Source organism: Pezoporus occidentalis, unplaced genomic scaffold (assembly GCF_034315485.1).
Source record: "Pezoporus occidentalis ecotype Australia unplaced genomic scaffold, CSIRO_AGI_Poc_V1 ctg40, whole genome shotgun sequence".
Classification (NCBI taxonomy): Eukaryota; Metazoa; Chordata; class Aves; order Psittaciformes; family Psittacidae; genus Pezoporus; species Pezoporus occidentalis.
Window position 1 is genome coordinate 2,517,071 of NW_026915725.1, and position 21,269 is coordinate 2,538,339.

At 43.4% G+C, this 21,269-nt stretch overlaps 1 long non-coding RNA gene across 1 annotated transcript; it reads right to left on the bottom strand.

The window, feature by feature from the left end:
- Window positions 1-6,677: 6,677 nt before the first annotated feature.
- On the bottom strand, window positions 6,678-13,035 carry LOC134171396 (uncharacterized). Its single transcript, XR_009967616.1, has 3 exons — window positions 12,939-13,035; window positions 10,559-10,614; window positions 6,678-6,842 (listed from the first exon to the last, which is right to left on the bottom strand). It is a non-coding gene; the product is annotated as an uncharacterized LOC134171396 (long non-coding RNA).
- Window positions 13,036-21,269: the final 8,234 nt, after the last annotated feature.

A 21,269-nucleotide genomic window follows, 5' to 3' on the forward strand; every position in this document is an offset into this window, starting at 1 on the left:
AGCATGAACATTTCAACTTTGAATTGACTGAAGCGATGTGGTAAGATGATGCACTGCAGCTTAGATTGCTCCGAAACCTTCCATGAGGAGTAAGACATGGCAGAAGCTTGGTTTACAGCAAGACGAAAAGGCTTTAAAGAAATGAAAATATGGGAATAATACTTCTTCTATGTATGTATAATCTAAAATCAATTTTGTTCAAAGCCTTTTCAGTACTAATCATTTTTGACTGAGAAAAATACCACAAAATGAACTCAAAAGAATTTCATGGAAAAAAACATTGGAGAGCAGACTTAGTCCTAACAATGTACATGGCAGTTTGCACCACTGAAGAACCTGTTCCTTTGATATGTATCTTACTGTCATGTAGACCTCTATCAATGTGCTCCTCCTACAGATTCCACTACAGCAACACATGGGAGAACCTGCCCAGAAATGCTGCTGGCTCTGTCCTGCAGTCTTGCTCTGGTAAAGATGGGAAGAGTGTCAGCAGACTAACAATTACTCTTGCATTTATGAAAATAAGCTGGAACAAGAGTCTCAACAATTCTAAGCATCAAACTCTTAACTCACCAAGTTGCATCTTGCGAAAGAACAAAGTATGTGGGAGGTGAGCAGCAGAGAAATTAAGGGTGACAGCTGTTAATGTACTTGGATGACACACACCAAAGGATGTTGTTAAAGAGCAGAATGGTGTCAATTCCCATTTCTGCAGCTATGGCACACCCCTTTATCCACGCAACACATGATACACAATTATCCTGCAGAGGTCACAGAAGTCAGCTGTCCCTTTCATCTCATCCACATCAATTAGAAAAATATGCCAAAGTTCACTTAGGTTGACTTTTTTTAACTTTTTATGGCTGTTAAGGGACTGATTCCTGACTCCAGAAGCTCACAGCCTACTATCATGTCCTCAAGGCGAGGGTGAGGGCTGCAAACAGAAAGAAAATAGGAAGCATGCTGGAAACAAAGTGAAAAAACTAGAGATACCTCTGGTGCCCATGCCAAGGAAATATTATTAAAGATGCCCATGAAAGTCACAGTCATTCTAGAGAGAAACAATAAGGGAAAAGAAGGATGGTAGTGGACCGACTTGAGTTTAAGGCAGCAATTTCACCACCCACAACCAGCTGGTTGTAGGGCAGAAGCAACAATTGTGCTGATCCTGGGACAGCTACCAACTATTGGGCCTGAAACGCCCATCAGCAGTAACAGTATTAGCTGTCAGTGCATGTTTCCTAACATGGTGACATTCCTTCTGCCCTCTTGCTTTTGTTTGGGATTTAACCTTGTGAGTAGTGCCAATCTCCTTCAGTGATTTGTGATTCCATCCTCAAATTCCCTCCTGTCCTCTGCCAGGCAGCTTTCCGTAGCTGTTTCTCTAAAATGCTCTTTATGCAATATATGTATTTCTACATGCACAATAGGATTCCAGAGATGTATAACCCATTGGAGGTCTGCATGGGATCCAGGTATTTCTTTGGCAGCTAAGTTGCAGGGTAATGTTCAAACCCATAAACACACATGTGCAGAAGAAGGAACATCTTTAGATCTATAAAGTTAACAATTTCTTTTCAAGCTTCCCTTTTCCATTTTTTCTAACACTAGACTTGATTGTAAAACAGAGCCCCCGAATAAAAACACGCTGCATCAGATCCTCCTGTGCCATTTTAGGTTATCACTTCATCAAGAGAGAAATCCTCTTAGAATTAAAAATAGCCTCCAGGTTCAAGAGTAGGCAGCAAAATGATTCCAAATGAGATAAAATAGGGGGAAAAATAATAACTCTCAGCAGATATATGAAAACAGACAAAGCACATGAACGGTGAGACTTTGCTTTCATGAGGAGAACCAGTCTGGACTCACACCCACAGCTGTCACCCACAAACACTTCCTCTCTGGGAACGTCACATTCTCCGCTATATCACTGTCTCATACACAGCTTATGGGAAGAGACTGCAAAGCCGTAGTGGAAAAAGACACCCACCTTTTTTTTTTTTCTGATTTTATACGGCCCTCTCATCTCTCTGCAACAGTTTAGTACTCCGCAGTGGTTACTTTGAGGAAAAACGAACCTAAGACAAAGCCTGAAGACTTCCCGATTGCCAAAAGGCACTGACCTGCCCTGCAACAACCTGCACTGAAGTGTCATAGCCCATGTCCCCCCAGACATGTCCCCTTTCCCAGCTGCTTGTAATTTGGAAATGCAATGTGTTTGTGAAGTTCTTGTCCAGATCGACTATGATAAGAGAAGGGCAACGGCTTTAAACTAAAAGAAGGTACACTTAGATTAGATATTAGGAAGAAGTTCTTTACTGTGAGGCTGGTGAGGCACTTGGCACAGGTTGCCCAGAGAAGCTGTGGCTGCCCCATCCCTTGCAGTGTTCAAGGCCAGGTTGGAAGGGGCTTTGAGCAGCCTGGTCTAGTGGAAGGTGCCCTTGCCCATGTCAAAGGGGTTGGAACTATATGGTCTTCAAAGGTCCCTTCCAACTCGAACCAACCTGTAATTGTAACTGTACATTCACACACCGTAAGTCAGACACTGTCTGGAAGCTTCAGATTTGCCATTAATAGACTGCACGGCTGATTCACACATTCGCAGTAAGCCCAAAACACTCTCCAAGTGCCAAATTTATTGCACATTTACAGTAAATCCAACACTTCCCAGAAGCTTCAGGCTCATTGCACATGCTACACACAGTAACAGCGTAGTGATTTCTGTCTGGGAAATCCCCTGCACACAGCAAATGGTATGGGAGCCTTCACTCTGCGGCTAAAATGAAACACATCATGGCAGCTGCTCTGCTGATGGTGTTGGGCCTGGGAGACACAAGGAAACTAACCCGTGTTCTGAAATGTAATATGGAACAAACCCAGGAGTAACGCCTCCCTCCACTTAGTTCTCTAGATACTGTGCAGGAAGGTGCATTAACTGAAATCATGTTTCACTGGTGGTCACAGATTGGCTTGAAGCAGCAGTCCTTGAGTTAGAGTCCACCAGCCTGAATCGTGCTCCTGTTCATATTTCAAGCTGCCTTCCTAGGGAAAAGGATTCCCCCCGGCTGGCATAAAACTCCTGACACTACACACAGTTGTTTAATTATAGCTGTTTCTTCCACATGCTTATCAAGAATTATATCATTATAACCATTTAATCTAAGGACTTTCATATTAATATACTCCTTCATCCTGTTGATATAATGTATTTCACTGTAACTAGTAGAAATGGCATATTGGAAGACAATTGAGGTTTTGCTCTGATTTGTGATTATCTGCACAAGAAGTTTACCATACAATATTAACCTTCTTCAATTAACAAAACTACCTCTCAGCTTTCCTTTCCAATCCTGCAGTTATACAAGATCTGTTTTAGAAGGTGCCCTCTTAAGACTGTCATGATAAATGGAACGTTTAGTGAAACAGCTTATGATTTCAGTTTCAAAGAAAAGCATATAATTAAAGCAAAACTTTCTTTGCAGAACATAGGCAAAAATTCCTAACATCTGGAAAATGTAAAAAATCTCAATCGTTAGGCTACAAAGTCTCAGCAATTGCTAAAAATTAGGCAGATATTCAATACTGTGCCACGTTTCTAAAGCTCCAGTGCAGTAATCTATGAAACATGCTCTTCCCCCACTTTTCAAAACACTTTTCATGTTTCAGCATGGTTTATCACGTGCAATAATAAGTAGATTTTGAAATCATTCAGTAATTACGTTCCTTTCAGCCTTAGCTTTGTGAAAATAGATCTAAACTGTTTTAAAAGCTGAACTATGATCTAGGATTATACTGCTTGTCCTGTAAGGAAATAATTTGCAATCTGCATCACCTAAAGAAATGCCTTTTGGACTATCACGGTGTTTCAGGCTTTTCTCAGAATATCTACTATTGGGGAAAAATAGAACAGAGAGACAAAAATGTTTTCATTGACTCCCACAAGTCTTTTATTGGACTCAAGAGGCACAGAAAACATGTAACACCTGGAAGTCTGATGGTAAGAGGAAACTAGAATTATTTTTATCTATTTCCCCTCTACACCTCTACTGCATTTCTTCAGCCCCTCATTAAGTCGTATGTCAGCTTGGGAAGACACTCTTTTTCCCCAAACTCTCTCTGACAATGCATTAATTCTTTAGTTCATTTCTGCAGCACACTGTTTTTCTCTCACATTTAACCTTCTTAGAGAAGGCTTTCACCTTTTTGCCCAAAGTAATACGTTCACACACACAGACTCCCCTTTGGTTTTTAATTCATCATTAAAATGGTATTCTGTGCTTCAACGAGGTTAATCTCAAGTGTGCACCACAGACATTACCTCATCTGTGCAGCATATGCAGCTCGGTACATGCAATCTCCTTTATGTGACAATCTCTTCAAGATTGCGAATTATAATTTCCCTATCAGAAACATGAAAGCATTTTTCACATTATGAAGAGAACAATGGCACATAAAGGCACCATCAAAACTTGTATTATCTTTAAAAGACAGTGAATGTGGCATAAAAAAAAAACACATGTTCTTGTTCACATGGAGTCAACAATGGTGTCATTTGGTTTTATAAAGAAATTAAGACTTTTTTGGTATGTGTGCAGTTTCTTTTATCTTCTGTAACATGTTAAAGGCTGCAAACTTGTCCTCGGTGATAGATAAGCCATTACACCTGAAGGGGTAACAGCTAACAAAAAATATGCAACCAATGCACAGTTGTTCAAACTCAGCTGCTTGGTCCAGCACTAGAACAGTCCAATCTGCAGTGAAGAAATACTTTCAGTGGTTTGTATTTTGGCACAAATTATTTATGACTCAGGATAGCTGGAAAATTATTTCCATAAGCAGCTTGCTTTTCTTCTTTCTTTTCATCATTTTTCCTCTAAATGCTGTCGCTCACCATAGCCCATATGTACACTCCTTTATGTGTCCTGCTAGTGATACTCAGTTCGCTTTTGTTACTGCATGTAATTTGTGGCTATCTAAATTGCATGTATTTATCATTGCTAATTTTTAAGCACGTAAGGCTCAATCTTATTCACATTGGTAAAACTGTACTGGATTTCCAAAAAGAACAGTACAAGTCACTCAAAAATAAGTATTGCCTAGCTTGCCTAAACCTGAAGCTATTATACAGTGCTATATGTCATTGTTTAAAGGAAGCTTTATAATGAGTACATTGTCTTTTCAATATTTGAGAAACAAACAAAAAAAGCATTTGTAACACTCATACATAATTTTCCTACCTAGAAAACAGTCACACACTAAAAAAATCTCCAAACCCACAGACATAATACTTCAAAAGCTCCTGATCTAACCAAAGAGTTTGCATTTAGAGTCCACATCTCCACTAACACCACAGTTGCATCTGGACTATTACGTTTAATAGCCCCCAGTGGACCTACCCCTCCCTGAACCCTCTAGTACCTTTGGCCTCCACAAGTGTTGCATGTATTCTCATACATTTCTCTCGCTGCAGTCCTAGGAGCCTGAATTAACTGTATTGGCAGAAACCTCCAGGAGGTTTGAATAGTGTGTTTGGAGGATTAAAACAGTCAATACCCCAGAGCAGGATAAAACGTCTCTCTAAAAAAAAAAGAAAAGAAAAAAACGAGAAGAAAACACTACCCCCGTTCCATGTTCCCCTTCCCCCCCAAAAAAAAGGAATTTCTACCTTTACAATTTACATTAGTAAGGCTTTTTGATCACTTTGAATATAAATTGGAAAAAAAAGTCTGGGAAAAAAAGCCCTGCCCCTTCCCATCTCACTGATTCTATCTACCCTTTCCTTCGAACTAGTCACAGCAAACTCCAAAAACAACAAAGAGCTGACCTTAAGGCTGATCTCCATCAAATGTCTTCTATGTTGTTTTTAAGTTTGACTAGATCTAGACAGCGTATCATATACAGCACCAAAGCTCAAGGAAAGGAAGATATTTCTACATTAAACACAGATAATGCCTATATTACTTATTAGGAGGCTTAAACTACATCCCTGATAGTAAAGGACAACTCAGTATTTCCAGGACTACACATTGACAAAGTCAACAGAAGAGTGCAAACTGTACAAAATGTTTATTTAAATAATAAAATGTAGCTCAGAAGAGAGACTGACTATGTATGTAAGCCACTGCATTCATTAAATCCCACATTTCACCAAGGACAAAGAGAGGATGAAAGAGAGCAAGAACAGGGTTGGGGGGAAGTTGAGGAAACACCCTTCCCAAACAAAAACCAGGGAATTACGATAACATTGCATTTCCATCATGAAACTGATTCTAAACTCTGTATTCGTGAGCCTGAGAGCAGCTGAACAACGCAAGGATTTTCTGTCAAGCCTATTCAGATGCACAGATACAGCCTGCACAAACTCAGCAGAGACACGCACAACAGAAACAGGCAGGTAACTGTAACCAAGACTTTTGTTAAGTCACAAATTCTGCGGGTATAAAATATTTATCATCACCACAGGTGGTGTAACAGTTTGTTGTGCAGATGCTTACAAGCCTGCCTAATAAATCTGTAAGAGAAGGTTTACCAGCTTTACCTGATCTCAGAGTGGTGACTGGAACACAAAACCCATAGGTACGGAGGAGCCTCAGACTCCTTTCTCTTTGGGTGACTGTCCTTTGCCAAACTTCAAACACAGATGGCTGTTTGTGTACACCAGCGTTACCAGAAGGGTGGTAAGAACTGAAAGGGATCTTAAGCTCATGGCTGTGAATGTTGCAATTGGAGGTGGCATCAAAGCAATTCAGATGTCTGTCCTTCCTCCAGAGCCTCACACTCATATGGTGTGTAGTCTTATGCCCAGAGCAAAGCCAGGTATGCTGGGGAATACTTCAGGGCACCTACTCAAAAGCAGAAAGTCCAGATCTGATTGCAAAGACCCAGGAGTACTAAATCAACCAACAACCAGAGCTCCAGCCCAGACTCAAATCTCCAGATGCTCTTCCTCTTTTCATTTCCTCTCTGAATTTCTCTCTAACATCTGTGTTTCCTTTTAAATACCATGCTACAGTCCAAAAGCATTTGTAGAATATGCTAGTGTATACCAGGGTAGGGTGTTAGTAGATAAATACAGGGGTTATGTATAAGTATATACAGAAAGTATGGCAGAGCAAAAGTCCAAAAGGCAGCATCTCCTGCTCATGATTCCTCCAGGCAGCACCTCCCAGCTCCTACACATGCTCATGTCTGGTGAAAGTTTGCCTTGGCTGTTGCTGTTGCCTGCTTTCCCACCTTCAGCTGTAAGGCAGCCTGGAGAGCAACGCATCTGCTGAGGAAACAAGATTTCTTGAAGTTTGCCATTCAGTTACACAGGGTTTTTCAAATCAAGTCTCCTCACCTTAAACCTCATTTTCAGACTCGGTGAGTTTTCGGTTGTACATTTACATAGTGCCGAGCCTTCGGAAGGCAGAATGAACCGGAAAGGCAACAATCAGGAACTGACTCAGCTACGTAACAGTTTAAAAACCCAAGCAGAGACCCAAGTTGTGGTGAAGCGGCACAAAAGCCTGCTGCTCCTGCCCATAGCGATATCTGCTCCTACTCCCACCTCATTAATTGCTAGTTTTCCTGATTATAGAAACAGCTTTTTCTGCTGCTGCAATGTATGGCATCGTGCCATTTGCATATGCAAACTGACACACGAACAATGAACCAGTTGCACAGTTCCTTAGAGAGCAACAATGTAGAGGATTTACGACATGTATATGGCAACAGGCAGGGAGGGGGAGTATGGGGAGATGGACATACAAAACAGCTCATGATGTTCCTTATATTGTTGTTCTGATAAATAATCTTTCAGGAAGTTTCTCAAAATAAAGTGTTTAGCACATTGGTGGATTAAAGACACTGGGTTTGGGAAAAGAATAGAACTTGAGAGCTGTGTGACTTTAATTTGCCTCCAGACGCATACCTCTTTATCGGATTTTCACATATGATCTCTGACTACATAATTGCACACTGTTCTGCCACAAGAGCTCTGCATTATTCAGCGTAGAGAAGACAGTGTTAATTTTCTGAATGGAAGCTTAGAATTTTGTTTTCTTTGTGTTATTCAACATAGAATCCAGGACTTTATGTGTTATTTAAACTCTACTATCCAAAAGGAGTCACTCATTTATCACTGCAGCAAAATGCTTCACTAATTTCTTATTATTTTCCTTCCAGATTAGGTGAGAGACACCATTATTTTTCCCATTTTACAGGCCGGGAGCTGAACTAGAGACAGATTATGGGGAAAAATTAAATAGTAATACAAGATTCCAGGAGCCTGATTTTTCAAAGGCATAGTTGGACATTATATAGGACTTCAGAGATTTAAAGCACAGTTCTCATCATGTCAACTCCACCTTTGAGTGTCTAGGGTCTTACTTCACAAACATGAAAACAGTGATTTCCTTTAGAAGATTTGGATTAAATAATCTGACCAGGAAGATGTACAGCCCTGTAGCAAAGGCAAGGATAAACTCCAGTCATCCAGAACATCATTCAGCTCCCTTAATCATTAAAGAATGGTTGTACCACCTCTATGACAAATGAATAAATTTTACTGAAGGCAAACCTCCCAAAAAACAGTCCCTCACATGGACTGATCTGAATCACAGGGCTCACCATTAGGGCTGACATCCACTGCAAACACATCTGCCACTTGAGGTAAGAAAGCAGCTGGCAGCAGGAGTAGGTTGTTACATCTGCATGGACCAGCACTGGAAGGAGCACAAGGCACAACTCACCAGGAAACTTCTCAGCTATTTGGTGATTGCAAAGAAGGGTGACATTTAGGAACCCTGGAGCCCATCCTCGCTTTGAGCAGGAGCATTATTTAGCGAACATGGACTTCCAGTCTTTGTCCTCGAGCATGCCCCATTTCTGCCCTATTCTCCACAGTGTTTCAAGCCCACCACAAGCTCCTCAAACTAAACGCTGCCTGGACAGCACTGGTTCCCTGAGCAGTACCAGATAATGCCAAATTGTGCCTCCTTATTTTCAAACACAGTAAAATGACTGGAAAGGTACCCACCATTAGGCCTGACATCAGTAAAAAGCTGAGTAAAAGCAGAAGGCAGCTGCATTGGTACAGTACCATCGGATCTCTCCCATGTGTCTGACTTGGAATCACACAGCAAATGAAACTTACTTTACGAGAAGATAATAATACAGATTTAAAACCACCTTACTGAAGAATATTAAAATGTAAGATGTAGTTTAATGAGCAAATATCTGAAAGGGACCCTTTTGTGGTGAACCTTCTGGGAGCAGTTCTTAGTCCTTTTATCTATTCATCTATGGTCTACACAATGTTGTAAGATCTTGGTCAGGAGAGCTTGCACATGGCACTTAAAAACAGGCGCTGCAGAAAGTAAGGAAGGGAACATGTTACTCTTATGAGCAATGCTAAATGGTCACAGCATTCCGGGATGTTTCAGATGCAAATCAGAAATGCAGGTGATGCTGGAAGGACAGAAGACTACTTTGAAAATCGTTTTCCCAGAGGGAAGCCAAAGAGTGCATTCAAATAAGCACCGGAACACAAGCTTGTGGGATAAGATGCAAATGGAAATATTGAGTGAAAAGAATTGATTTTGCCACAGTACAATTCACTCCTGAGACCACTACAGTGTGCAGTCCTGGTGCCCACTTCTCCAAATCTCCCATCTTCCTTACAGACAGTTGTACGAAAGTGTTAAAAATTTGGAGAGCAAGTCCCAAAAGGGTGAGCCAAGGAACAGCTGCATGGTTTGGTTGGGCTGGGAAGATAACATCCTTTCGGACCCTGGAGCTGGTTTTCAATCCAGCTCTTTTGCAGACACTGGCCAGGCCCATAAGTTTTGTAGCTTCCCATGAAAACAGCTCATATTTTTTCAACTTTTACATTTCAACTTCCTGCCACTAAGTACAGGAGTCATAAAGGAAGGATTTCCCCATGAACACAGGTGTAATAGTTTGGCCCTTTGATCTTAGGAAAAGATACGGATGTCATTTTTAACTTCGTTTCCTAAGGAAATCAAGAGGCACAGGCGCCATGTGTCTCTGTATGTGTATGACCAAGTAATCACTCAAATTCCCTGGCCAGCTTTATCCAAATTTAACAGAGAAGTACAGATAGCTTTGAGGTACAATGCTCCTACTCATTCTCAGAGGAAGAGAAGTTCAGATAGAAAAGGGGGGCTTCATAAGCACCCTGCACAAGGGAAAGTGATAGTATGATCCCTCTAGATAATAGGTACTAAATGAGACACCACCTGAATATCCTATTCACAGCAAAGCTTCACTCAGAGCTCAGAATCAGTCACAAAACATGCATCTGTGGGAAGCGCTGGAAGGGATGAAGGCAGCTTAACAGAATTACTTGTTTCAGTTCTCCTCAGAAATAACAGCACTTGGGCCCAGCAGCAGAGAAGTGCTGAGAGGCCAGAACTGGAGGGAGGGGAAGAAAGCTACCCTTCAGAGCTCTGCCTAGGGCAGGACAGGCCTGGCCAGGGCAAGGTATGGCCGCCGAGTCAGAGGGCAGACACCATGGGGAGGCGCATCTTTCCCTACACACTGAGCTACACTTCACCTGCAGGAATCTCCAGCCTGTACCTTCTCTGGTCACCACCCTGTTATCACAGGAACCTGCTGAGTTGAAAACGGACTCTGAGTAACTCCATCTATGAAAAATACTTGACAGATTCTTCTCCATTTGACTCATTTATTATCTAAAAACACAGTCACCTAAATACAGGTGAAACCTCTATCAACTGAAATGTATCCTTCTGTTGTAAAACATAAACAGAAGTGCTGGATACATGGAAACATCCCCTTTTGGGGGGTTTTTGAGTAGGAGGACATATGCTCCATTTCACTATACTGTTACAAACACTATTTTTCAGATAGTATTTAATACACTTTACTAATGAACTGGCTTTGTGGTGAAGTATGTAAATAAATCATGACATTTTATTTGACTAATAATCTGCAAACAACACTGGAACAAAATAAAAACAAAAGCAGGAAGTTAACTCTTATTATTTTTGTTGATACTTTAATAAATACTACAATAAATTCTATTAAACTATTAACAGTGCTTCATGGCAGCTCTGGAAAGACCATTTTCCCAGTGACTCTCACTTTTCTTCCTTATTCCCATGGATAAACGTTACACAAATGTAAGCAATCATTATAGTACATTGTTACTCAAAATTGATAGTGGTTTTCTCTTGTTAACTTTCATTTTTATTGACAGAAGGAAAAAAAAACAGAAAAATCTCTTTTCTTCTGATGCCTTCAGACAAATATTAGGGGTGAAAGGCTTAAAAATCTAACTCTATCACATGTATAGAAATAGCAAATGCCCAAGCAGAATCAAATTCCTTATTCACCAGCTGTCCTTCACAGAGATGACACACTCAGAAACAAATGTTTCTAGAGTTAATTTATCAGTTCTAAGATCACAAAACAGTCTCTTCACAAGAACATGTATCAGTATCGCAGGACCATCTTCTATAAATAAAGGGTTTTGCTTAGTTATAGCATTGTTTAGCTGGTAAAGAGCTTTTATCTACAGGCAAAACCTTTTGTTTCTTAGCTGTGGGAAAATCATTATTAAATCTATGAACTTCAGCATTAGTATAATCTGACAGCATTTCTAAACCAGACCTATGCCACAGCAAGTACACATGCCTTTAAATATTTTAAGTGGAAAAATCCTCCAGGGGAATAAGTAGGACAAACATGTTTATGATTATTCAGCACCGTAGATTGCTGAATTGGTGATGTCAGCTCTACAAGGCATTTCTACAGGAGAAAAAAAAACCAAGAAGATACCACTCGAATGGCCATATCTATGTCCCCACATTAACAGCAAATGCCTCATCCTGCTGACCCAGAACAGGTGAGAAGGATCTGCTCCTCCCAGCTGCATCTAAGAAAAATACAACAAAACTGAATATTGAATATGTTCAGTTTCCAAACTAATATATTTCATAGTATTATGTATTAGCAGAAAATATTCTATTAACAATAATAATTTTATATTCAGTGCTTTTTAACATTTTGAAAAGTCAAAGTGAACCTATTCCTCAGATTCTCAGTGCTGGCTGTGTAGCAAATCCCCCTGCATCGTGTCCCTTTTGATGAGGACGGGAGCAAATGCTGTGTTATAGGATGACAGGTCTGTGTCCCTGACTCCTGACAGGCCTCACTGTCACTCTGCGTCGGTGCCCAAGGAGCTGCCTCTCAGTTCAGCTCCAGTTCTGGCGACTGATGGGAGGGCACTGTGTGTTCTTGGCTCTGCCGTCTGTCTGCTCCGGCTGGCCCATGCTTACAGGCCCACTGCTAGCACACATACAGTTGTACCACATTCTGCTACGCACAGTGAGGCCAGCGGGTTGCCTGGGCCACCAAGTTCCTTGAGCAACTGACACTGCAAGCGGGAAAGTGATTCAAGCGGGTATCACTTCTCTCTTGGCAACGAGGTAAAGCACCGGCCCAGCATCACACCACAGCACCTTTATATGGGTAAGTAATCAAAGCCAGGGCTTGATTTTCTGCCACTGAATATCCCATCTTAGTTTTTTGTTAGGCAAGTTAACAGCATCTAATTATCCCGGTCCGCTAGTAATGACACTGTGCCCCCTGCAGTTTCCATGGGATACGGTCCCTCTCTCGCCTTCCCCTTCTGAGCTGCGGGGCACAGGGCTTGCTCACCAAAATTGCTTTTTTTTCTGCCCAAAGAAAGCCTGGGTTGAAAATGTGCTAGCATAGCTAGCTAGGGCTGCATTCTGGCAGGGAGCACAACATAAGATCTTAGGCAAAGAGAATCTCTGCATCTTACTGCTTTTCATTGCTGTGAAGGTGCTCAGCAGAGAGTCACTATCAGTGCAAAAATGTATTTTCAGGGAAAGTGCTCTGGAAGCTCACCCTCATCCTTCCTCCACTGCCAAGCAGGTGAGAGTCACCTGTGTGTCATCTCCATGGTGTCAGACCAACTCCAGCCAACGCGGACCTCGAGGATCCCTCCTGCTGTGCTGCCCACCCATTAGGGTGGGATGCTGCTGTCAGGGGGCAAAGCTCAAATGGAGGGCAAGGGCAATTATATTCACACAGTGGGGCTTTCCACTAATCTTTGCTAATAAATAATACCTGTAAATTCACAGGTGGCATGTTACTGGCTGTGTAAGTATCATCCCAAATCCTTTTCATGTACATGGTTAACCACAAGTTCACAGCAATCCTGTATTATTAATATTGCAAGCAATGTTATTAACACCATTGCACATAATGTACAAAGCAAATAAAATACACATCAGATGATATAAAGCACTGAATATAAAAGAAAAAAGGCACTGAATATTCAGTGGTGTATTCTGCTCTGCAGAATGACTGAAACTAGTGATAGCATGAGCTTCACAGACTGTACCTATCCCTAAAGGACTAAAATTTAATCTAAAACTCCCCTTCTAAACAAACTATGGTTTCTGTAGCACACATAAAACCCTTCTCTGGCTCAAGCCCAGGCACCATGTTGACCCATTTACACAATCTTAGTTTCCTGCTTGTAGGTGGTAATTATCAAATCTGTGTTTGCTTCTGAAATTGGAATTTAAAACACAATTTGGTTTACTTAAAACAAGGACAGTATCTGCAGGCTCAGGGAAACAGCTTTCTGTAATGCTTAGGGCTCATCAAACTCACACTGACCTTGGCTGAATTTAAGGAGGCAAAGGAATGCAGTTCTTTCTTTTTTTTTTTTTTTTTGCTCCATGGAAAATACTGACTGTCCTGGATTCAGGAGAAAACTCCCACTGACTTCAATAGGGCCAGAATAGCATCACCTTTGCCAGTACATTTCCCTTCAGCAAGCAAAATGCTGGGAGGAGGGGAGTAACAGGCTATGCATTGAAAAATACTGGAGTGCAATATTATTTTCAGTTATACAGAACAGCCAAAGTGCCTGGTGATTTCCAAGGACCTTCTAGCTTTCAAGCAGTTTAGCTGCTCAAGACAAACAACAAAGAGGACAACGAGAAGCATCCAGTTCTCCACTGCCATGTGGTTCCTTTAAAATGGGATCTGCTGTTGCCATGTTCCAGTGGGGCTCTCTAGCCCCTCTCACTGTGCAGTAATTTCTTGGTGGGGCTTCCTCCAGGCTTCCCACCTTGCTAGCTCGTTTCATTAGTACTGAATCATCTGCACTACATCACTGTGAGGCAAGGTGGCATTATTCTCTTAGCTGTATATGCAAGACCTTGAAGACAAAATTTAAAGCTGAAATATTAGCTCTCTCAAACGGTCCTCATCAGGGAGCAACAAGGGCTGGCTGCAACCTGGGGCTGGCAGGGCAGGGGCTACTGCCTCCTATGGCATCACTGAGGAAGGGACAGTAAGATCTGTTAGTGCCCTCAGGTTTGGAACTGGAAACACCAGGAGCTGGGTCTTGTGATACCTTCATGTTCTGTAGTACTTCACAGATTCACAGAGTAGCTCTCAACAGCTTAAACAGGAGCATTCCCCAGATCAGATCCCATTCAGATCAGGTCTCAGTTGCTCTTTGAGGACCAGATACAAGAGCAGCACAAAATGGCCACCTCAGAAACATTTGTCATGGAGACAAGCCCAGGTGACAGATGAGCTCTGAAGCAGAGGCAGAGTCAATGCTGTGCCCCCAGCAGTGCTGATCTGCTGCCTGCAGGGAAAAGTTTCATCCTGTCATTTCCTAAACGCTGAGTGCTTGGTTTTAGGTACTTATTCTTTTGATAGTATTTTATTGTGTGAATTTCCTACTCAAAAGGAGAAAGACTCCCACTGAGAACACTAAGCACCATGCGAAATAAACTTTTCATTGATAATAATTCAAGCTATCCTGCACTCCATCACCTGGCATGGGACATAAGAAGCTGCAGGTGAGTCCTGTGTGACTTGTGTTCGTGAAGCTACAGCATAGGAATGTGCCTAGGGAAGAGAGGTGCACAATTTCCCAGTAGAATTCAGCCTTGGGGAGGAAGGGGGAATGAAAAATAGCCATAACAATTCTTCAGTCTGCGTCACTCATGGCCACACAAATAGCTCTGCAAGCACAGCACAGCAGGCAGCACAAGGGCAGGCATGAATAAACTGAAGATAAGAGGGGAAGAACTCCTTGCACAGCCTTACCACTAAACGTGAGAGCACAGCCAGAGCCAGCATCTCTGGAGATCCTTTCTGGCTGACACAGTGTGCTCATGTGGTTCTTATTCTTAGTGTTGGGGCAAATTGCACTAATTTATATACCTGGGGGTTTTAAGTAGTTTTCTGAAAGCTTAATTCCATGTTTCCATACAAATTACTAATGCTTGCCCTTTCAGCTGTGAAGACAGCTCTACTAGATTTAAGACTTTGCAAACAGTAGCACTAGCAGACCACATGCAACTAGACATGCTCTGACATCTGACATAAAGGCTGCTCAAGTATTTTGTATGAGAATCACTGCATGAAGTTTATATCTCACAGGGGAAAGATTCCCAGGCTCCCTCCATTCTGGAAGAAGAGCCTCAGCGCAGTCTTTGAAATCCCTTCTTATTTGCTGTCTTGCTGGCCCAACAAAGCTGGTATTCTGTTCTGTATGCACCCTAGCTTCATCCGAAAGGATGCACATCCTTTGGCAGGAATAGTGCCCTCAGCTACCCCTGTCTTGAGGAGGAGACAAGGCTTATCTCATGAGCCTACAGGAGGACCTAGAGCCTGGGTGCTGGTTCCTTGGCAGGGGCTCCAGGCCGCAGGGAGTAGCTCTCTGCTCACTTCTCAGGGTCATGTTGAGGAAACTACGTCACTTTCATTCACACCTCTGAGCTGTGCTCTCTGCTAGCCTCCCATATGGCACAGCTGCACAGTGCCAGCCAGTCAAGGGACGTATGTGGGAGATCGGCTCGTTCCCTCACCCCCAAAATATGGTGGGAACAGACCCGAGTTCGGGCATCACCGGAAGACGTCAGCCCCAGCACCGGAGCCAGAAGCTGGCCCCTTTCCAAGCCCCAGCTGAGGAGCCGGCACTTCGCCGGCCTCTCCCTCCTGGCTTGAACACCCCAGCCCGGGGTCCGCGGGGCCCGAGGGCAGCCGCGGTGTCCCTAAGGCTCCGAACAAAGGCCCGAGCAGCCCCGGCAAACCCCGCCCGGGGGCGCGGCCGCCGCTGCCCGGCATTCCTGCCCCGACGGGCGGCCCGGCTGGGCCCGGCCCGGCCCGGGAGGGAGCAGCGCTCGCCCGGGGCTGTGGTTCTCCGAGGAGGGGTTGTCAGCGGCCGCGGGGTTCGGGGGGGCCGGTGGCAAAAGAGTGGGCACCGAAGCTGCGTGAGAGCCTCCGCCGCTGGCCGCTGCTCTGCCTCGCGGGGCCCCGTGCTCCGGTCCGGTCCCCGGGCGCAGCGGGAGTCCCCGGGCTCGCCAGCCCCGCACGGACCCCTGCGGAGCACCTCTGTTCAAGCAGAGCCTTTCCCGGGAGCCGGGACGTGGGGGGGTCGGGCTTCTCCCGGCGGTGGGGTTTCCCGAGCAGCCCGGCACAGCATATGGTTTACATGTTGCACTGCTGCATACAAGGACTAACATTCAGCCCAGGGATTCACTTGACATAAAAAAAGCCCTAATTACAATAATTTAGAGGTGCCTGAATGACAGCAGGCTCAATTTTTGGTTGAATTTGCAATTAAGGGAAGATAATTATGCCTCGCACTAGCGCAGAGTATTAATATTTATGGTACGAGCCAGAGGCTCCTTTGGTTGGGAGGATGCGGCAGAGCAAAGGTTGAAGCCCCGCGGTATTGGGGAAGGGAAAGTTTGGAGCCCCACAGAGCAGGAAGACCGCGACTGCTTCCATAGCGCTGATGGAATCCAGACCCCGCTAGAGCAGGCAAAGATTTAATACATATCCTTTTATATATATTTATATCGCCTGAGATACAGATACTTCCGCTGTAAACCTTTTACCATTCAGCAGGCACCTCCTTCACCTACTTCGTTTTGACTCCCGACTATCGATCCCGCGGGTTTTCCATGCCCCATCAACAGATTGGTAACTAAATGAGGAGAATTAATTTTTAAACCCCTTTAATTTACTTTATTAATTACACACGTGCGCCCTTGACTACCGGGGTGTCCTGCTTCCTCGGCAGGCAGTGTTTCGGGGAAGCAGTCACAGCAGGGTGGGATGCGGATTAAATGGGGGGAGGAAGCTGGTTTAACACCTCCTGGACGCGCTTTGGCTTTGGCCTCCTCCCCCGTGCACTCGCCCCGCTGGGGCATCACCTGCCAGCGCCTCTGACGGACAATTTACGGTTCTTTCAGCGCCGGTGCAGGGCTCGGCACAACAAAGGCGGGACACGGGGGCCCGGGGAACTCCTCCGGCAATTGCGGCCACTCGGTTTGGGAGAGAGGAGGGGGAAGAGGCTTCAACAATTAGCGCGCACACCGAGAATCTTTCCCTCCCCTTCCGCCAGCGAGGGCCCGGCAAGCCGCGGGAAAGCCTCCTCCCGGACCGGCCGCTGGTGCCCGGGAGCCGCCGCCCGGCGTGGAGCGGAGCGGTGAGGCGGCGGCAGAGCGGCGGCCCCGGGGGCGGTGGCGCGCCGGTCCCATGGCAACCGGGAGGCCGATCTCCTCGCCGCCGCCGCCCCGGTGTGCAGGGGACGGACGGGAGCGCAGCGCCTGCGGCGGGAGCATCCGCAGCTCTCCGGAGCGGTGCTGCGAGGGGGCGCCCCCCGCCTGGGGCTGCGGCTCCCGGTGCCGGTAACGCGGCTCTGGCCCCGCGGTGGTCCCGCGTTCCGAGCCGTAGCCAGGAGCTCCGGGATAATGTGTCTTGTCCTGCAGGCACAGCCCCTGCCCGGCAGCACGCGCAGCCCAAGGGCTGGAGCTAAGTTTGTGCAACGCACAAACAGGCGATGCAGGTACGCAAATGGTTCAGTACGCAAATGCTCTCCTGCATTGCTAGATGTCAGAATCAGGTTGCCGCAGGGAAAGGCTCGTGCTCCTTTCCCTAAGGCAATCCCTCCGATTAAAGTAGAATATTGGGAGTCAGCAGCCATAATTTGTTTGGGTTTCTCCCTCTGAGGACTTCCCCTTACTCGCAGTGAAGCTTTCGAATAGCTACCTTCTCAACCTTCAGTTCACATGCCAGTAAATTACAGAAAACCATCTTCATTTATTTATGTTTATCCTTTAGAAAAATCTTGGAAAATCCTGACTGATTTTGTAACCATGTTGAAATACAGCCTGCGTTTTATTTGCATGAACTAGAAAGAAGGCAGGCAGTGTAGAGAGAAGTACAGCTTCAGAAGTACATCCTTTACAGTGAATGCCAGAAGTATATTATACCAGTCACCACTGGCTTTGTACAGCTTGTCCTTTTGTACGCCTTGCCATTTACTGAAGAAGCTGCTCTTTTCAACGAAGGGGGAGAGAAAAGAAAGAAAAAAAAAGAGAGATGCAGATCAGTTTGGGGGTTTTGGAAGATGGGTATATATACTTGTATGGATTTGTACACGCACACGACCATGCAAATATACTGTGTTGCTAGAAGAGCTGGCTGTACCATTCAAACAGTTTATGCCAATAGGATGATTTATTAATGGAGTTTGCATGACATTTCCCTGCACTGCCTGCAGAAAGGCACCACAACGTCATTGTAAACTCATCAGCTCTGCTTGGATGAAAACAAGAAGATGCTACAACTGCAGCTTGATGGAAGAGAGGAACCTAGGTGGAGAGGCTTAAAGTATCTTCCAGTGAGAGCAAATCCTGCCCCCCGGATTTCCAGATGGTGAAACACTCCGGTCCAAAGGACTAACAAGAGACCTCTGCAGCTGTTAAGCCTAATGCTGGGAATCTGTGGGATTTAAATGATTCACTTACTTTGTACCTGTCTTTCTACACAGAATTTAGGATGAATTTTATCCATGGCTAATCCCATTGACTTCAAAGGGAATGCATGCATGAGCGAAGTGGTTGATGTTTATTTAAGTGAGATCTTAAATATGTTTTTAAAAATGAAACAGCTTTGCCATTTCTAAGGTTAATGCTGCTTTGATTCTATGTCCCACAAAGTTCAAATTTTAATTGCTTTGTAATAGGAGTAATCATCTCTCTACAATTCCTCATTTTTTTTGAGAACAGTCAAGCAGAAAGACTCCATATTGTTCAGAATCCACTTAAAAGTGAAATATGGTAAAATCTAGTCTGAACTCAATCAGAGAGACTCATGGACAAAATATATGCTGTTTGTTTTGTTTTTTAAAAGCACAATTTAAATATGGATAAACCAGTATAGTCAGATTTTAATCAGTACAATAGTGTTTGAAATTGTGGAAAGAGAAGATGTATAAACCTGTTCTTATCTGGGTTTCTTTTTCAGTGTTAATGTCAAGGAAATCCCTGATTGTAATCTCATCCTCTACTTACCAAAATGCTTCTCAAGACAATTTCTTCTACAGTAAAGGAGATTCCCATTCCCAGTAGCTGGATTAAGTCAAGTCTTTTCTGGTAAATTCAATGTTTCCTGTTTTCCCAAGGTGCTCACATGTTAGCTGATGTGTTTATTATTGGTGTTTGGTTGCAGTGTCATTCTCATCACCCCCAGTCAGCACCTTTTTCCAAAATAATCGTGAATGCCAAAAAGTCAGATCTGACGCCTTGTTCAAACCAGATAGGAACTGACTCTGTGACCAAGAGGGCTGTTCACCAAGTAAAAGAGCCTCCAGGCTTGTCCATAGGTAAAAAGACTGTGTAGAGATGTAACATCCTTTAGAATAGTGTCCTGGAAACTGACCATTCCACAGTGCAACAGACAAAAAACCCTGCGCCATTACTTTAAAATGTAAGTGAAGAGCACAAAATTATAGGTAAAAAAAAAACACTAAAGCCAGACCTTTCCCTCCAGAAAGGAACATCTTTCACCATTTTAGGGATTACAATTTTTTTTAAGGCAAGTGGGCAAGAAGATGAATCAAGCTGCAGAGTTTATCTGATGAATGCTGTCTTCATATGAGGACCTGTTTGGTCTTTATCTCTTAAGCAGAGAGTGACTTCAATTGCAGTTAATATAAAGATTTATTAACTTGAGAAGTAAATACTGACCAAGGTGAAGCCAAGGTCAATGTTTACCTAGATGACTAATAAATCTTTGCATTAACCTAAATATGGAAGCTGGTGGGCCAAATTTTGCTCTTAAATCACTATCTACCCTAAATTAGCCCCAGTAAGATCAAGGTACTTGCAAACAAGCGTGTTCAGTGCACAGACTGTTGTAAAATACATTCTGTGTGAATTTATCAGAAGCAGAGGAATTGCTCTTGTTTTCAACTGTTATTTCTTCACAGATAAAAACATAAAGAGTAAATAACAGCAGATGGCCAGAAATGTTTTTTGCTTGAAGGTAAACGCTGATTGAAGTGAATATAGGTACAGGTGAGAGTTTTGTTTTACATTCTGATTGCTAAATATTATTAATTATCATGGAGAGAAAAGGATACTGATTTGATGGGACCAATTTCAAGAAATCACAGATTTTTACCCTTTTCTTTATAGCAATACTAGTGCCGGCCCCTTCTTCAGAACATGAGAGGTGCCTGTTCTAGCTGAAACAGCTAAAATACTCATCAAATCTGTTGGCCTGCCTTTCTACAGCGCTCCTGAAATAATTTCAGTGTTGCAGAGGTTGCATGCTTTTGTCTTTATACCATTTAATTTCTAATCCACACAGCTATGCTGTTTTATTTGTCCTCATAGATTTAGCTGTTTAGCTCATTTCATAGGCTTTACTGGGCCTTTAACTTATAAAAATGCCAAGAAATTACCAGTCCTTTGGACCTACCTCAAATATTCCACTATAGCCTCGTCTCCATGTGCCTTAGAAGAATATCACCTTTGTAAACCTCTCAGGATGCTTCATGAGTTTTGACGGAATTAGTATAAGTGCTTTTTTCTTTTGTTATCTCTCTAATAGATTTTTTTTCCCTGGGTTCTCTTTCTCAGTTGTCTGGTTGAAATGCCACTTTCTCTATTCTCAGGAACAAAGAAATGGCTCCTGTTTAACTTAATCAAATACTCTGGTCTCTTTCTGATAGAAAGAATAGCGGCCAATTTACCTCTAGCACTATTAAGTCCCCAACAGTTTTCCTGTGTTTGATTTCTGTATGTGCTTTCAGTACAGCCTTTTTCCCCCTGCCCATTTCCCTTTGTCTCCCTCTCTTTAAGACTGACACAGAAGAATATCTTATCCATAACATATTTCTATTTCAAAATTTAGTACTCTTTCAATAATTTATTTATTGACAT